General features: G+C 40.2%; 3 long non-coding RNA genes across 4 annotated transcripts in view; all 3 read right to left on the minus strand.

Moving 5' to 3' along the window:
* The window catches only part of LOC117132902, a 17398-nt gene extending 16950 nt beyond the window's left edge, over positions 1–448 (minus strand). Inside the window, exon 1 of the long non-coding RNA XR_004456637.1 lies at positions 112–448. This is a non-coding gene — a long non-coding RNA (uncharacterized LOC117132902). The remainder of the gene's footprint in view (positions 1–111) is intronic.
* The window catches only part of LOC117132904, an 18380-nt gene extending 17422 nt beyond the window's left edge, over positions 1–958 (minus strand). The window contains exon 1 of the long non-coding RNA XR_004456640.1: positions 647–958. This is a non-coding gene — a long non-coding RNA (uncharacterized LOC117132904). The remainder of the gene's footprint in view (positions 1–646) is intronic.
* A 3044-nt stretch (positions 959–4002) lies between these two features.
* Positions 4003–6558, minus strand: LOC117132903. Of its 2 annotated transcripts, none has more exons than XR_004456639.1 (2): positions 6447–6558; positions 4003–4334 (listed from the first exon to the last, which is right to left on the minus strand). It is a non-coding gene; the product is annotated as an uncharacterized LOC117132903 (long non-coding RNA). The 2 variants fall into 2 exon arrangements; XR_004456638.1 differs by lacking the exon at positions 6447–6558 and adding an exon at positions 6095–6190.
* Between the last annotated feature and the right edge of the window lie 10738 nt (positions 6559–17296).

Here is a 17296-nt window from a genome sequence, read left to right on the forward strand (position 1 = left end):
CTTCCTAGTGATTCTCCATTACTTTATGTATCAAAATCAAGCTTCTTACATCGCGATTCATCCAGGTTTGATGAGAATGACAAGGAAGCTATCATATTCCTAAACGGAAACACTGGGATCACCTGATTTGAAAGTGGGATATCTTCTTCATCCTAACTCCTATGAGATTTATTCAACTCCTTGTGATTCTTATAACTTATGTATTAAAATCAGCTTCTTACCATCGCGATTCATTCTGGTTTGATTAGAATGACAAGGAAGCTGTCATATTCCCAAACAGGAAAACTGGGATCACCTGATTTGAAGGTGGGATAGCTTCTTCATCCTAACTCCTATGAGATTTATTCAACTTCCTAATGATTCTCCATTACTTTATGTATAAAAATAAAGCTTCTTACATCGCGATTCATCCTGGTTTGATTAGAATAACAAGGAAGCTGTCATATTCCCAAACAGGAAAACTGGGACACCTGATTTAAAAGTGGGATAGCTTCTTCATCCTAACTCCTATGAGGTTTATACAACTTTCTAGTTATTCTCCATTACTTTATGTATCAAAATCAAGCTTCTTACTTCACGATTCATCCTGGTTTGATTAGAATGACAAGGAAGCTGTCATATTCCCAAATAGGAAAACTAAGATCACCTGATTTGAAAGTGGGTTAGCTTCTTCATCCTAACTCCTATGAGATTTATTCAACTTCCTAATGGTTCTCCACTACATTATGTATACAATTAAGCTTCTTACATCACGATTCATCCTGGTTTGATTAGAATGAAAAAGAAGCTGTCATATTCCCAAACAGGAAAACTGTGATCACCTGATTTGAAAGTGGGATAGCTTCTTCATCCTAACTTCAATGAGATTTATTCAACTTTCTAGTGATTCTGCATTACTTTATGTATCAAAATCAAGCTTCTTACATCGCGATTCATCCTGGTTTGATTAGCATGACAAGGAAGCTGTCATAATCCCAAACATGAAAACTGAGATCACCTGATTTGAAAGTTGGATAGCTTCTTCATCCTAACTCCAATGAGATTTATTCAACTTCCTAGTGATTCTCCATTACTTTATGTATCAAAATCAAGCGTCTTACATCGTGATTCATCCTGGTTTGATTAAATGACAAGGACGCTGTCATATTCCCAAACAGGAAAACTGGGATCACGTGATTTGAAAGTGGGATACCTTCTTCATCCTAACTCTTATGAGATTTATTCAACTTCCTAGTTATTCTCCATTACTTTATATATCAAAATCAAGCTTCTTACATCGCGATTCATCCTGGTTTGATTAGAATGACAAGGAAGCTGTCATATTCCCAAACAGGAAAACTGGGATCACCTGATTTGAAACTGGGATAGCTTCTTCATCCTAACTCCTATGAGATTTATTCAACTTCCTAGTGATTCTCCATTACTTTATATATCAAAATCAAGCTTCTTCTATCGCGATTCATTCTAGTTTGATTAGAATGACAAGGAAGCTGTCATATTCCCAAACAGGAAAACTAGGATCACCTGATTTGAAGGTGGGATAGCTTCTTCATCCTAACTCCTATGAGATTTATTCAACTTCCTAATGGTTCTGTACTACTTTATGTATCCATTTCAGGCTTCTTACATCACGATTGATCCTGGTTTGTTTGAATGACAAAGAAGTTGTCATATTCCCAAACAGGAAAACTGGGATCACCTGATTTGAAAGTGGGATAGCTTCTTCATCCTAACTCCTATGTGATTTATTCAACTTCCTAGTGATTATCCATTGCTTTATGTATCAAAATCAAGTTTCTTACATCGCGATTCATCCTGGTTTGATTAGAATGACAAGGAAGCTGTCATATTCCCAAACAAGAAAACTGGGATCACCTGATTTGAAGGTGGGATAGCTTCTTCATCCTAATCCTATGAGATTTATTCAACTTCCTAATGATTCTCCATTACTTTATGTATAAAAATAAAGCTTCTTACGTCGCGATTCATCCTGGTTTGATTAGAATAACAAGGAAGCTGTCATATTCCCAAACAGGAAAACTTGGACACCTGATTTAAAAGTGGGATAGCTTCTTCATCCTAACTCCTATGTGATTTATTCAACTTTCTAGTTATTCTCCATTACTTTATGTATCAAAATCAAGCTTCTTACTTCTCGATTCATCCTGGTTTGATTAGAATGACAAGGAAGCTGTCATATTCCCAAATAGGAAAACTAGGATCACCTGGTTTGAAAGTGGGTTAGCTTCTTCATCCTAACTCCTATGAGATTTATTCAACTTCCTAATGGTTCTCCACTACATTATGTATACAATTAAGCTTCTTACATCACGATTCATCCTGGTTTGATTAGAATGACAAAGAAGCTGTCATATTCCCAAACAGGAAAACTGTGATTACCTGATTTGAAAGTGGGATAGCTTCTTCATCCTAACTCCAATGAGATTTATTCAACTTTCTAGTGATTTTGCATTACTTTATGTATCAAAATCAAGCTTCTTACATCGCGATTCATCCTGGTTTGATTAGAATGACAAGGAAGCTGTCATATTCCCAAACATGAAAACTGGGATCACCTGATTTGAAAGTGGGATATCTTCTTCATCCTATTTCCTATGAGATTTATTCAACTTCCTAGTGATTCTCCATTACTTTATATATCAAAATCAAGATTCTTACATCGCGATTCATCCTGGTTTGATTAGAATGACAAGGAAGCTGTCATATTCCCAAACAGGAAAACTGGGATCACCTGATTTGAAACTGGGATAGCTTCTTCATCCTAACTCCTATGAGATTTATTCAACTTCCTAGTGATTCTCCATTACTTTATATATCAAAATCAAGCTTCTTACGTCGCGATTCATCCTGGTTTGATTAGAATGACACGGAAGCTGTCATATTCCCAAACAGGAAAACTGGGATCACCTGATTTGAAAGTGGGATAGCTTCTTCATCCTAACTACTATGAGATTTATTCAACTTCCTAGTGATTCTCCATTACTTTATGTATCAAAATCAAGTTCTTACATCGCGATTCATCCTGGTTTGATTAGAATGATAAAGAAGCTGTCATATTCCCAAACAGGAAAACTGGGATCACCTGATTTGAAAGTGGGATAGCTTCTTCTTCCTAACTCCTATGAAATTTATTCAACTTCCTAGTGATTCTCCATTACTTTATGTATCAAAATCAAGCTTCTTACATTGTGATTCATCCTGGTTTGATTAGAATGACAAGGAAGCTGTCATATTCCCAAATAGGAAAACTGGGATCACCTGATTTGAAAGTGGGATAGCTTCTTCTTCCTAACTCCTATGAGATTTTTTCAATTTCCTAAAGGTTCTCCACAACTTTATGTATCAAAATCAAGCTTCTTACATCGTGATTCATCCTGGTTTGATTAGAATGACAAAGAAGCTGTCATATTCCCAAACAGGAAAACTGGGATCACCTGATTTGAAAGTGGGATAGCTTCTTCTTCCTAACTCGTATGAGATTTATTCAACTTCCTAGTGATTCTACATTACTTTATGTATCAAAATCAAACTTCTTACATCGCGATTCATCCTGGTTCGATTAGAATGACAAGGAAGCTGTCATATTCCCAAACAGGAAAACTAGGATCACCTGATTTGAAAGTGGGATAGCTTCTTCATCCTAACTCCTATGAGATTTATTCAACTTATTAGTGATTCTCCATTACTTTATATATCAAAATCAAGCTTCTTACATCGCGATTCATCCAGGTTTGATGAGAATGACAAGGAAGCTGTCATATTCCTAAACAGGAAAACTGGGATCACCTGATTTGAATGTGGGATATCTTCTTCATCCTAACTCCTATGAGATTTATTCAACTTCCTAATGATTCTCCATTACTTTATGTATTAAAATAAAGCTTCTTACGTCGCGATTCATCCTGGTTTGATTAGAATAACAAGGAAGCTGTCATATTCTCAAACAGGAAAACTTGGACACCTGATTTAAAAGTGGGATAGCTTCTTCATCCTAACTCCTATGAGATTTATTCAACTTTCTAGTTATTCTCCATTACTTTATGTATCAAAATCAAGCTTCTTACATCGCGATTCATCCTGGTTTGATTAGAATGACAAGGAAGCCGTCATATTCCCAAACAGGAAAACTGGGATCACCTGATTTGAAAGTGGGTTAGCTTCTTCATCCTAACTCCTATGAGATTTATTCAACTTCCTAATGGTTCTCCACTACATTATGTATACAATTCAAGCTTCTTACATCACGATACATCCTGGTTTGATTAGAATGACAAAGAAGCTGTCATATTCCCAAACAGGAAAACTGGGATCACCTGATTTGAAAGTGGGATAGCTTCTTCATCCTAACTCCAATGAGATTTATTCAAATTTCTAGTGATTTTGCATTACTTTATGTATCAAAATCAAGCTTCTTACATCGCGATTCATCCTGGTTTGATTAGAATGACAAGGAAGCTGTCATATTCCCAAACATGAAAACTGGGATCACCTGATTTGAAAGTGGGATAACTTCTTCATCCTAACTCCTTTGAGATTTATTCAACTTTCTAGTGATTCTCCATTAATTTATGTATCAAAATCAAGCTTCTTACATCGCGATTCATCCTGGTTTGATTAGAATGACAAGGAAGCTGTCATTTTCCCAAACATGATAACTGGGATCACCTGATTTGAAAGTGAGATAGCTTCTTCATCCTAACTCCTATGAGATTTATTCAATTTCTTAGTGATTCTCCATTACTTTATGTATCAAAATCAAGCTTCTTACATCGCGATTCATCCTGGTTTGATTAGAATGACAAGGAAGCTCTCATATTCCCAAACATGAAAACTGGGATCACCTGATTTGAAAGTTGGATAGCTTCTTCATCCTAAATCCAATGAGATTTATTCAACTTCCTAGTGATTCTCCATTACTTTATGTATCAAAATCAAGCTTCTTACATCGCGATTCATCCTGGTTTGATTAGAATGACAAGGAAGCTGTCATATTCCCAAACAGGAAAACTGGGATCACCTGATTTGAAAATGGGATAGCTTCTTCATCCTAACTCCTATGAGATTTATTCAACTTCCTAGTGATTCTCCATTATTTTATATATCAAAATCAAGCTTCTTACATCGCGATTTATCCTGGTTTGATTTGGATGACAAGGAACCTGTCATATTCCCAAACAGGAAAACTGGGATCACCTGATTTGAAAGTGGGATAGGTTCTTCATCATAACTTCTATGTGATTTATTCAACTTCCTAGTGATTATCCATTGCTTTATGTGTCAAAATCAAGCTTCTTACATCTCGATTCATGCTGGTTTGATTAGAATGACAAAGAAGTTGTCATATTCCCAAAAAGAAAAACTGGGATCACCTGATTTGAAAGTGGGATAGCTTCCTCATCCAAACTCCTATGAGATTTACTCAACTTCCTAGTGATTCTCCATTACTTTATGTATCAAAATAAAGCTTCGTACATCGCGATTCATCCTGGTTTGATTAGAATGACAAGGAAGCTTTCATATACCCAAACATGAAAACTGGGATCACCAGATTTGAAAGTGGGATACTTTCTTCATCCTAACTCCTTTGAGATTTATTCAACTTTCTAGTGATTCTCCATTAATTTATGTATCAAAATCAAGCTTCTTACATCGAGATTCATCCTAGTTTGATTAGAATGACAAGGAAGCTGTCATTTTCCCAAACATGATAACTCGGATCACCTGATTTGAAAGTGGGATAGCTTCTTCATCTTAACTCCTATAAGATTTATTCAATTTCTTAGTGATTCTCCATTACTTTGTGTATCAAAACCAAGCTTCTTACATCGCAATTCATCCTGGTTTAATTAGAATGACAAGGAAGCTGTCATATTCCCAAACAGGAAAACTGGGATCACCTGATTTGAAAGTGGGATAGCTTCTTCATCCTAACTCCTATGTGATTTATTCAACTTCCTAGTGATTATCCATTGCTTTATGTATCAAAATCAAGCTTCTTACATCTCGATTCATGCTGGTTTGATTAGAATGATAAAGAAGCTGTCATATTCCCAAAAAGGAAAACTGGGATCACCTGATTTGAAAGTGGGATAGCTTCTTCATCCTAACTCCTATGAGATTTATTCAACTTCCTAGTGATTCTTCATAATTTTATGTATCAAAATAAAGCTTCTTACATCGCGATTCATCCTGGTTTGATTAGAATGACAAGGAAGCTTTCATATTCCCAAACATGTAAACTGGGATCACCTGATTTGAAAGTGGGATAACTTCTTCATCCTAACTCCTTTGAGATTTATTCAACTTTCTAGTGATTCTCCATTAATTTATGTATCAAAATCAAGCTTCTTACATCGCGATTCATCCTGGTTTGATTAGAATGACAAGGAAGCTGTCATTTTCCCAAACATGATAACTGGGATCACCTGATTTGAAAGTGGGATAGCTTCTTCATCCTAACTCCTATGAGATTTATTCAACTTCTTAGTGATTCTCCATTACTTTATGTATCAAAATCAAGCTTCTTACATCGCGATTCATCTTGGTTTGATTAGAATGACAAGGAAGCTGTCATATTCCCGAACATGAAAACTGGGATCACCTGATTTGAAAGTTGGATAGCTTCTTAATCCTAACTCCAATGAGATTTATTCAACTTCCTAGTGATTCTCCATTACTTTATGTATCAAAATCAAGCTTCTTACATCGCGATTCATCCTGGTTTGATTAGAATGACAAGGAAGCGGTCATATTCACAAACAGGAAAACTGGGATCACCTGATTTGAAACTGGGATAGCTTCTTCATCCTAACTCCTATGAGATTTATTCAACTTCATAGTGATTCTCCATTACTTTATATATCAAAATCAAGCTTCTTACGTCGCGATTCGTCCTGGTTTGAATAGAATGACACGGAAGCTGTCATATTCCCAAACAGGAAAACTGGGATCACCTGATTTGAAAGTGGGATAGCTTCTTCATCCTAACTACTATGAGACTTATTCAACTTCCTAGTAATTCTCCATTACTTTATGTATCAAAATCAAGTTCTTACATCGCGATTTATCCTGGTCACTACGTAGCGACCGAGCATGCACACGTAGCGACCGAGCACGCACACTGCTCGGTCGCTACGTAGCGACCGAGCACACACACTGCTCGGTCGCTACGTAGCGACCGAGCACGCACACGCTGCTCGGTCGCTACGTAGCGACCTGTAAGGCCTCAGAAAGGTCCTTTTTTGGGTTCTCTTTTGAATCCTCGTCGAAACGCTTTTCGTTTCGTCTCAATCGGAGTTTCCGTTGAGATTTTATGACGAAAACAAGTAGGACTCTTCTCGGCTTGCTTCCACTCGCTACGTAGTGACTTGTCAGACTGTCAGTCGCTGCGTAGCGACCTGTAAGGCCTCAGAAAGGTCCTCCTTTGGGTTGTATTTTGAATCTTCATCGAAACACTTTTCGTTTCGTCTCAATCGGAGTTTCCGTTGAGATTTTAAGACGAAAACAAGTAGGACGCTTCTCGGCTTGCTTCCACTCGCTACGTAGCGACCTGTCAGACTGTCAGTCGCTACGTAGCGACCTGTAAGGCCTCAGAAAGGTCCTCCTTTAGGTTGTCTTTTGAATCCTCGTCGAAACGCTTTTCGTTTCGTCTCAATCGGAGTTTTCGTTGAGATTTTACGACGAAAACAAGTAGGACTCTTCTCGGCTTGCTTCCACTCGCTACATAGCGACCTGTCAGACTGTCAGTCGCTCCGTAGCGACCTGTAAGGCCTCAAAAAGCGCCTCCTTTGTGTTATCCTTCGAATCCCGATCAAAACGCTTTTCGTTTCGTCTCAATCGGAGTTTCCATCGAGATTTTACGACAAAAACAAATAAGACTCGTCTAAACTCATTCGCTTGCTCCTACTCGCCCTTACCTCCAACTTTGTATTTTCCTTCAAATCTCGATCGAAACGTCTCTTGTTTCTATCGGAGTTTCCATTGAAACTTTACGATAAAAAAAAAATCGCAAAGACTTGTTTTCTCGCATGGATTCAGATTAATCGTATAAAACGGCAACGGTTAACTCAACATCTTAGCCACCTTAACTATACGATTACGTTGAACCTTTTTACAAAAATCGACGTCTTATCTAGGGAACGTAAAACCTAGGCGGATAGTCTAGCGAACTAAGTTTTAAGCGATTTTTCCTGTCTCGATATATTGTTCCATAGTTGTTCATCAAGATCTTGCAAACCGATCTAAACTCTCCGAAAGTCGAGAAACGATCGCCACGAATATCAAACTCGCTTCCTAAAGAGAGAAAAAGTTAGAGACATGAACGTCGTCTTAAAACCGATTCGATTCTGGCAATTTTCTCGGAACCGACATATCCCAAGTCGTCAACGTGGAAACAACCAAATCACAGTCCAAGCGTCGTCTATAAATCGTCCCGAATTATCGATCATTCCAAACATCAGAAGGGGGGAGTAGGTACGTATACTATACTCGTATACTCCCAAACTTCAAAAACTTCTGCAAATCGTCAAGAATAGGCAAACGACAATCTTAATATTCGTCTAAACGCTAGTAACATATCCAGACGATCATGAACATAATCTCAAAAACAATACATCATTTCTTGTCGCAATCATGCGTATAGAAAACTTGTACCAATTTCAAACTGAAACTCGACGATTAGCCAAACATTTGCGACGAAGAAAACTCGAGAATAGATGTAGCATCGTGCACATTAAAAGGAGCACTTTCCTCCCGATGGTTAGCTAGATCCACCTCTGGTTGACCAGTTCGTTCAAGAAACGAATGCGTCATGAGAATCCTCTCGAAAAACCTATGAAAAACGTTCTGCGACTAGATCGTATTGAAATAAACTTCGGTAACACTCCATGAGTAACTCCAAGCAACTTTCACCTAAGATCAAAATCACGGCGGGAACGTTTCTCGTAAAACCCGCAGAAACAATGCTACTTTGACATATGTATACATATCACTGATTTACGACCTTCGTAGAATCGGTTATATGATATGACAAATTATCGTATAGCCCATAGTCGGAAATCATATGATAAATTCTTTGTAACGAAACTAAGTCCTAACAACCAAACGGTTAACGGAAAATCTAAACTTTTCGAAAATTGACCAAGTTCAATACGCTCTACAATTCACTTTAAGCCCGCAACGTTTTAACCATAATACGCGGCATGTAAAGAAAAATTCGTAACAAAGCTTCTAGAGCTATACGAAACATCCAAAAAAATGCACGAAATACATCTCGGAAGGCCAACTCTTCACAAAGCACCATGAAGGAAAACGCTTGTTCCCATGGACAAATTTACATGACACTTCAGTCATAATTCCTCGATCGCAAATAAAACTATAAGCATCCGAGCAGGAACAACAATTTTTGGCTGCGAACATTCATAGTCAAACCAGAACGTTTCTCAAACACAGAGCTAATTCTAAACCCTCGCAACATTGCGAAATATCTTCAAAGCCCGCGAACGTTTCAAATACGAAACGTGGCATACGAAAGAATAACAAATCTTCAGCATCGCGAGACGTCGCGGACGCCTGAAGATTAGTTCTTCGACGAAATTTCCTTCCTCGATAAAAACACCTTCATGGAAGACCAGACAGTCATACGCACTAACATCTTCTCAAAAAATATTCTTCGCGAAGACTCGAAACAGTATTTTTTACCATTAAGTTTGTTGCTGATCAAAACAAACTCTCAACGTCCTAAACAGACATAGCCATCTCACGAAGATGATTCTCTTACATCCGACACAAGGATAATAGCGCTATAACAGAAATCCGAAATTTTGGTCTAGCACTTCCGGTCTCCGGAGAGATGCTCGATTCGTATCAAACAAGTCGTATAAGCCGAGAACGTATCGCGGACTTTAAATCGATACGAATCAGGAAGAAATCGCAACAGGAAAAACGATAGCCGGCCAGTCACCGCACAATCCTTAAACCGAAAGTAAACCTAGGTCTTGCCCTAAACCCAGCGCACTGGTCTCTAACATATCTAGGCATAGTATCAAACACCCTGATACGAGATCCCAAAATTTGTCTCTTTGCCAATATTCGAACGTCTTCAGAAAATCCCGCAAGTTTACACACTGCAGAAAACTCTCGAAACAGATTATGGATATGGCAATTCACACAGAGTTAGATTACGAGACAACAACTCGTAGTCTTCCCTCTACACCCATACAAAATGCCATCGGCAGCAACACGCCTTATAACCGCTACATAAAAACTAGACCATAAAGGTCCTACTGGAAAACTAGTCATAAGAACCTTAACTCCAAGACGACCTACGAAAGGCTTGATCCCTTCAACAAGGGTACGTAGGCAGCCGTCATAAGGCGCAGCCCCAATCTTATCGCGTTTTCTACTTTTAGGAGAGCGAGAAGATCACTTACCACAGACCTTTTCAACCATTAATTCCGCCTAACTCACCGAAGAGGGAGATAGCATTTGAAGGTTTGACGAGGTGAGTTAGGCGGAATTAGGCGGAATTAATGGTTGAAAAGGTCAGTGGTAAATGGTCTTCTCGCTCTTCTAAAAGTAGAACGCGATAAGATTGGGGCTGCGCCTTATGACGGCTGCCTACGTACCCTTGTTGAAGGGATCAAGTCTTTCGTAGTTCGTCTTGGAGTTTAAGGTTCTTATGACTAGTTTTCGAGTAGGACCTTTATGGTCTAGTTTTTATGTAGCGGTTATAAGGTGTGTTGCTGCCGATGGCATTTTGTATGGGTGTAGAGGGAAGACTACGAGTTGTCGTCTCGTAATCTAACTCTGTGTGTATTGCCATATCCATAATCTGTTTCGAGAGTTTTCCGCAGTGTGTAAACTTGCGGGATTTTTCTGAAGACGTTCGAATATTGGCAAAGAGACAAATTTTGGGATCTCGTATCAGGGTGTTTGATACTATGCCTAGAGATGTTAGAGACCAGTGCGCTGGGTTTAGGGCAAGACCTAGGTTTACTTTCGGTTTAAGGATTGTGCGGTGACTGGCCGGCTATCGTTTTTCCTGTTGCGATTTCTTCCTGATTCGTATCGATTTAAAGTCCGCGATAGGTTCTCGGCTTATACGACTTGTTTGATACGAATCGAGCATCTCTCCGGAAACCGGAAGTGCTAGACCAAAATTTCGGATTTCTTTTATAGCGCTATTATCCTTGTGTCGGATGTAAGAGAGTCATCTTCTACGAGATGGCTAAGTCTGTTTAGGACGTTTAAGAGTTTGTTGTGATCAGCAACAAACTTAATGGTATAAATTACTATTTTGAGTCTTCGCGAAGAATATGTTTTGAGAAGATGTTATTGCGTATGACTGTTTGGTCTTCCATGAAGGTGTTTTTATCGAGGAAGGAAATTTAGTCGAAGAACTAATCTTCAGGCGTCCGCGACGTCTCGCGATGCTGAAGATTTGTTATTCTTTCGTATGCCACGTTTCGTGCTTGAAATGTTCGCGGGCTTTGAAGATATTTCGCGATGTTGCGAGGGTTTAGTATTAGCCCTGTGTTTGAGAAACGTTCTGGTTTGACTATGAATGTTCGCAGCCAAAAATTGTTGTTCCTGCTCGGATGCTAATAGCTTTATTTGCGATCGAGGAATTATGACTGAGGTGTCGTGTAAATTTGTCCATGGGAACAAGCGTTTTCCTTCATAGTGCTTTGTGAAGTGTTGGCCTTCCGAGATGTATTTCGTGCATTTTTTAGGATGTTTCGTATAGCTCTAGAAGCTTTGTTACGAATTTTTCCTTACATGCCGCGTATTATGGTTAAAACGTTGCGGGCTTAAAGTGAATTGTGGAGCGTATTGAACTTGGTCAATTTTCGAAAAGTTTAGATTTTCCGTTAACCGTTTGGTTGTTAGGACTTAGTTTCGTTACGAAGAATTTATCATATGATTTCCGACTGTGGGCTACATGATAACTTATCATATCATATAACCGATTTTACGAAGGTTGTAAATCAGTGATATGTAAACATATGTCAAAGTAGCATTGTTTCTGCGGGTTCTACGAGAAACGTTCCCGCTGTGATTTTGATCTTAGATGAAAGTTGCTTGGAGTTACCCATGGAGTATTACCGAAGTTTATTTCAATACGATCTAGTCGCGGAACGCTTTTCATAGGTTTTTCGAGAGGATTCTCATGACACATTTGTTTCTTGAACGAATTGGTCAACCAGAAGTGGTTCTAGCTAACCATCAGAAGGAAAATGCTCCTTTTAATGTGCACGATGCTACATATATTCTCGAGTTTTCTTCGTCGCAAATGTTTTCGATGCTTTTCCGTGACTTACTTGGTACAACGGAAACTGAAAGAAACGCTTTGGTGATTGAAGATTTCTCATAGAAATTTTTAAAACGAAACTGGCTTTCTGAAGCCGGAAAAGGCTTCAATACTTTGGCTAATCGTCGAGTTTCAGTTTGATCTTGGTACAACTTTTCTGTACGCATGATTGCGACAAGAAATGATGTATAGTTTTTGAGATTATGTTCATGATCGTCTGGATATGTTGCTAGCGTTTAGACGAATATTAAGACTGTCGTTTGCCTATTCTTGACGATTTGCAGAAGTTTTTTGAAGTTTGGGAGTATACGAGTATAGTATACGTACCTACTCCCCTTTTTTTTTACGAAAGAAAAACGGTTGAACCGATACTTTGAAGGGTTGTATACGTTTCCTCTCCTGATGTTTGGAATGATCGATAATTCGGGACGATTTATAGACGACGCTTGGACTGTGATTTGGTTGTTTCCACGTTGACGACTTGGGATATGTCGGTTCCGAGAAAATTGCCAGAAACGAATCGGTTTTAAGACGACGTTCATGTCTCTAACTTTTTCTCTCTTTAGGAAGCGAGCTTGATATGCGTGGCGATCGTTTCTCGACTTTCGGAGGGTTTAGATCGGTTTGCAAGATCTGGATGAACAATTATGGAACAATATATCGAGACAGGAAAAATCGCTTAAAACTTAGTTCGCTAGACTATCCGCCTAGGTATTACGTTCCTTAAAGTTCTATGGCAGCCTCAAAGTAATTTCCTACGAAAATTCCAAGTCTGATTTCAAAAATTTCAAGTCGGAAATACCTTAGTTCTCTCGAAGATGCAGTTTAGTCCCTTCTCAGTTTTGCGTGCTTATTTCCGTTTCCTATTCTCGTGTATGTTCGCCATTTCCGATATTGGTGTTTATCCTTTGAAACTTGACATTTATCTTCCGAACGTGACTGTTATCTTCTCCTTAGATAAGACGTCGATTTTTGTAAAAAGGTTCAACGTAATCATATAGTTAAGGCGGCTAAGGTGTTAAGTTAATCATTGCCGTTTTATACGATTAATCTGAATCCATGCGAGAAAATAGGTCTTTGCGGTTTTTTTTATATCGTGAAGTCTCAATGGTAACTTCAATCGAGGCGAAACAAGAGACGTTTCGATCGAGATTCGAAAGTGAACGCAAAAATGGAGGTAGGGTGAGCAGAAACAAGCCAAGGAGTTTAAGATGAGGTTTACTTGTCTTTGTCGTAAAATCTCAACGGAAACTCCGATTGAGACGAAACGAAAAGCGTTTCGATGAGAATTCAAAGGAGAACGCAAAGGAGGACCCCTTTGAGGCCTGACAGGTCGATATAGCGAGTGAGGATGTCATCTTGGTCGCTATAGCGAGTGGAAGGGAGCCGAGACGAGTCCCATTTGTTTTTGTCGTAAAATCTCAACGGAAACTTCGATTGAGACGAAACGAAAAGCGTTTTGAAGAGGATTCAAATGAGAACGCAAAGGAGGAACCCTTTGAGGACTTACAGGTCGCTACGTAGCGACTGACAGTCTGACAGGTCGCTACGTAGCGAATGGAAGCAAGCCGAGAAGCGTCCTACTTGTTTTCGTCGTAAAATCTCAACGGAAACTCCGATTGAGACGAAACGAAAAGCGTTTCGATGAGGATTCAAAAGATAACCCAAAGGAGGACCTTTCTGAGGCCTTACAGGTCCCTACGTAGCGACTGACAGTCTGACAGGTCGCTACGTAGCGAGTGGAAGCAAGCCGAGAAGCGTCCTACTTGTTTCGTCGTAAAATCTCAACGGAAACTCCGATTGAGACGAAACGAAAAGCGTTTCGACGAGGATTCAAAAGAGAACCCAAAGGAGGACCTTTCTGAGGCCTTACAGGTCGCTACGTAGCGACTGACAGTCTGACAGGTCGCTACGTAGCGAGTGGAAGCAAGCCGAGAAGAGTCCTACTTGTTTTCGTCGTAAAATCTCAACGGAAACTCCGATTGAGACGAAACGAAAAGTGTTTCGACGAGGATTCAAAAGAGAACCCAAAGGAGGACCTTTCTGAGGCCTTACAGGTCGCTATGTAGCGAGTGGAGAGTTGGCTTGAGCTCGGTCACTATGTAGCGACCGAGAAGTGTGTGTGCTCGGTCGCTACGTAGCGACCGAGCAGCGTGTGCGTGCGTTTTGTTGTGTTTCCTTTTTCCGCGATTAACGTAGGGGTTTTTCAGCGGTTTTTTTGGGAGAACAAGTTTTATCCTTCCGAAATATTTTCGGAAAACGTGTTTTGGTAAAACCCTTACGCATCAAGATTTCTTTACGGGGTTTTGATAAGATTTATCGTTTCCCTGCTTGTTTACAGGGAGAAATCGCGAGCTTGTTTTAGTGCTCTTCCTGTGGCGGAAGGTCGCGACTAAGTTTTCGATTTTGTTGAAAACTACGGCGTTTGCGTAACCGTTGGCCATAGGAGCAGTCAGTGCTGCGAGTTTGTCTTTCATATATCCAAACATCGTTTCGATCAAGCGTTTTGTGGCCATGAGTAAGAGTAATCCGTAACCCCCCCCCCTCCTTCTAGCGCCAAACTGTGGAAACCGAAATTCGCACTGTCGATTTCCGTTTAAATAAGGAAACTAGGAAAACCCTAATTTCCTAGAGGTCCCGGATCTCTGCGAGAGCCAACGACAAGTGATCGAATATATGCAGAAATCATGAAAAGATAACAAACGAGTTTAGAGAAAACAGTAGATCTTATTTCGAGTCCGCGTAAGAGCGTTGCGATCATTACAAGGGATCATAAAAGCTTTGGCCGCAAAGGCTGTCAGCGAGTTACTTAGTTCTAGCGGCCTAAAAGCTCAAACCTAATTGAGTCGCAGTTCGATAACAAAAGACGAAAAAGATATATAAAAGGTTTTTGATTGATTTCGGACTGAACCTTGTTAAAGGCTGCCTACGTACCCCTTTCGAGGATCAAGCCGAACGTAGTTCAATTGATAGAGCTGGACAAGAGATCGAACTGCCTGGGCGAGTTCGTCTAGTAATTGAGTGCCAGTCATAGAAACCGAACTTGTCGAGAATAAAGCCTAAAGTTTCTAAGTGCAAAGAATTCCGAGTCTAAAAAGTTCTCTCTCCCTTCTTGCTCCTTGCCTAGGACTCCTTATATACTAGCTCCAAGGTCGGTTTACACTTTTACTCATCTGCCCTTAAGCCGTCATAGCATAAAAATGGAGATATTCCATGTTTCCCGATCTTCACAATTATCTTCAAAACTTCCGTATTTATCCGCGGAAACTTAACATTTATCCTTCCTTGTGGGCCAAGCGTAAACCATGCTGTGGTTTACGGGCTTTTGGTTTGGAAAATCATAGGATGGGCCTCGAGTCGTGTTTTAGGTCCCTTTAGGCCGTCTTCCGACTCGACACGTTTATTACGAGTTTTCCGTGGTTTCTAATCCGCTAAGTTTGATCGATGAATTAGAATGGCGGGAAACATGGACTGAGCTTTCTACGGTCTTCGGGAGATGGCGTTCGAAGGTTTGACGAGAATGCAAGAACTGGTGTCGTATCGATGTTCGGAAAGGTTCAATCGCTACACAACGACCGAATTTTGGCTCGAGCCCGGTCGCTTCGTAGTGACCGAGCGGGACGAGCGCTCGGTCGCTACGCAGCGACCGAGCTTTGGCTTGGGCTCGGTCGCTACGTAGCGACCGAGCGGGAAGAGCGCTCGGTCGCTACGTAGCGACCGAGCTTGGCCGAGCTCGGTCGCTACGTTGCCACCGAGAGGGACGAGCGCTCGTTCGGTACATAGTGACCGAGCGGGACGATCACTCGGTCGCTACGTAGCGACCGAGCTTTGGCTCGAGCTCGGTCGCTACGTTGCGACCGAGAGGGACGAGCGCTCGTTCGCTACGTAGCGACCGAGCGGGACGATCGCTCGGTCGCTACGTAGCGACCGAGCTCGAGCGTAGCGACCGAGCGGGATGGACGCTCGCTCGCTACGTAGCGACCGAGTGGGACGGACGCTTGCTCGCTACGTAGCGACCGGGCTGTGTGCATGCTTGGTCGCCGCGTATCGATCAGCTTGGCTTGTCCGTGGTCCGATTGTCGTACTCGAGCTTGTCCGTGGCCGAATTGGATACATGTCTGTTTCCTTCGGACAATCGATATTTAGTGGTTCGATTGAGATTTGATCAAGATTTTACCGCTAGGCTCTTTGTAAAGATATCTTTACGAAGATTACTTTTTCGTAAAAATGTTAATGTTGATTTTTACGGACTTTTAGACATTGATTCCGTCGTGACCGATTTTGACCCCAACAACTATGAGATTTATTTAACTTCCTAGTGATTCTCCATTACTTTATGTATCAAAATAAAGCTTCTTACATCGTGATTCATCCTGGTTTGATTAGCATGACAAGGAAGCTGTCATATTCCCAAACAGGAAAACTGGGAGCACCGGATTTGAAAGTGGGATACCTTCTTCATCCTAACTCCTATGAGATTTATTCAACTTCCTAGTGATTCTCCATTACTTTATATATCAAAATCAAGCTTCTTACATCGCGATTCATCCTGGTTTGATTAGAATGACAAGGAAGCTGTCATATTCCCAAACAGGGAAACTGGGATCACCTGATTTGAAACTGGGATAGCTTCTTTATCCTAACTCCTATGAGATTTATTCAACTTCCTAGTGATTCTCCATTACTTTATATATCAAAATCAAGCTTTTTACGTCGCGATTCATCCTGGTTTGATTAGAATGACACGGAAGCTGTCATATTCCCAAACAGGAAAACTGGGATCACCTGATTTGAAAGTGGGATAGCTTCTTCATCCTAACTACTATGAGATTTATTCCACTTCCTAGTGATTCTCCATTACTTTATGTATCAAAATCAAGCTTTTTACGTCGCGATTCATCCTGGTTTTATTAGAATGACAAGGAAGCTGTCATATTCCCAAACATGAAAACTGGGATCACCTGA

The sequence above is a fragment of the Brassica rapa genome, chromosome A03 (assembly GCF_000309985.2).
Source record: "Brassica rapa cultivar Chiifu-401-42 chromosome A03, CAAS_Brap_v3.01, whole genome shotgun sequence".
NCBI lineage: Eukaryota > Viridiplantae > Streptophyta > Magnoliopsida > Brassicales > Brassicaceae > Brassica > Brassica rapa.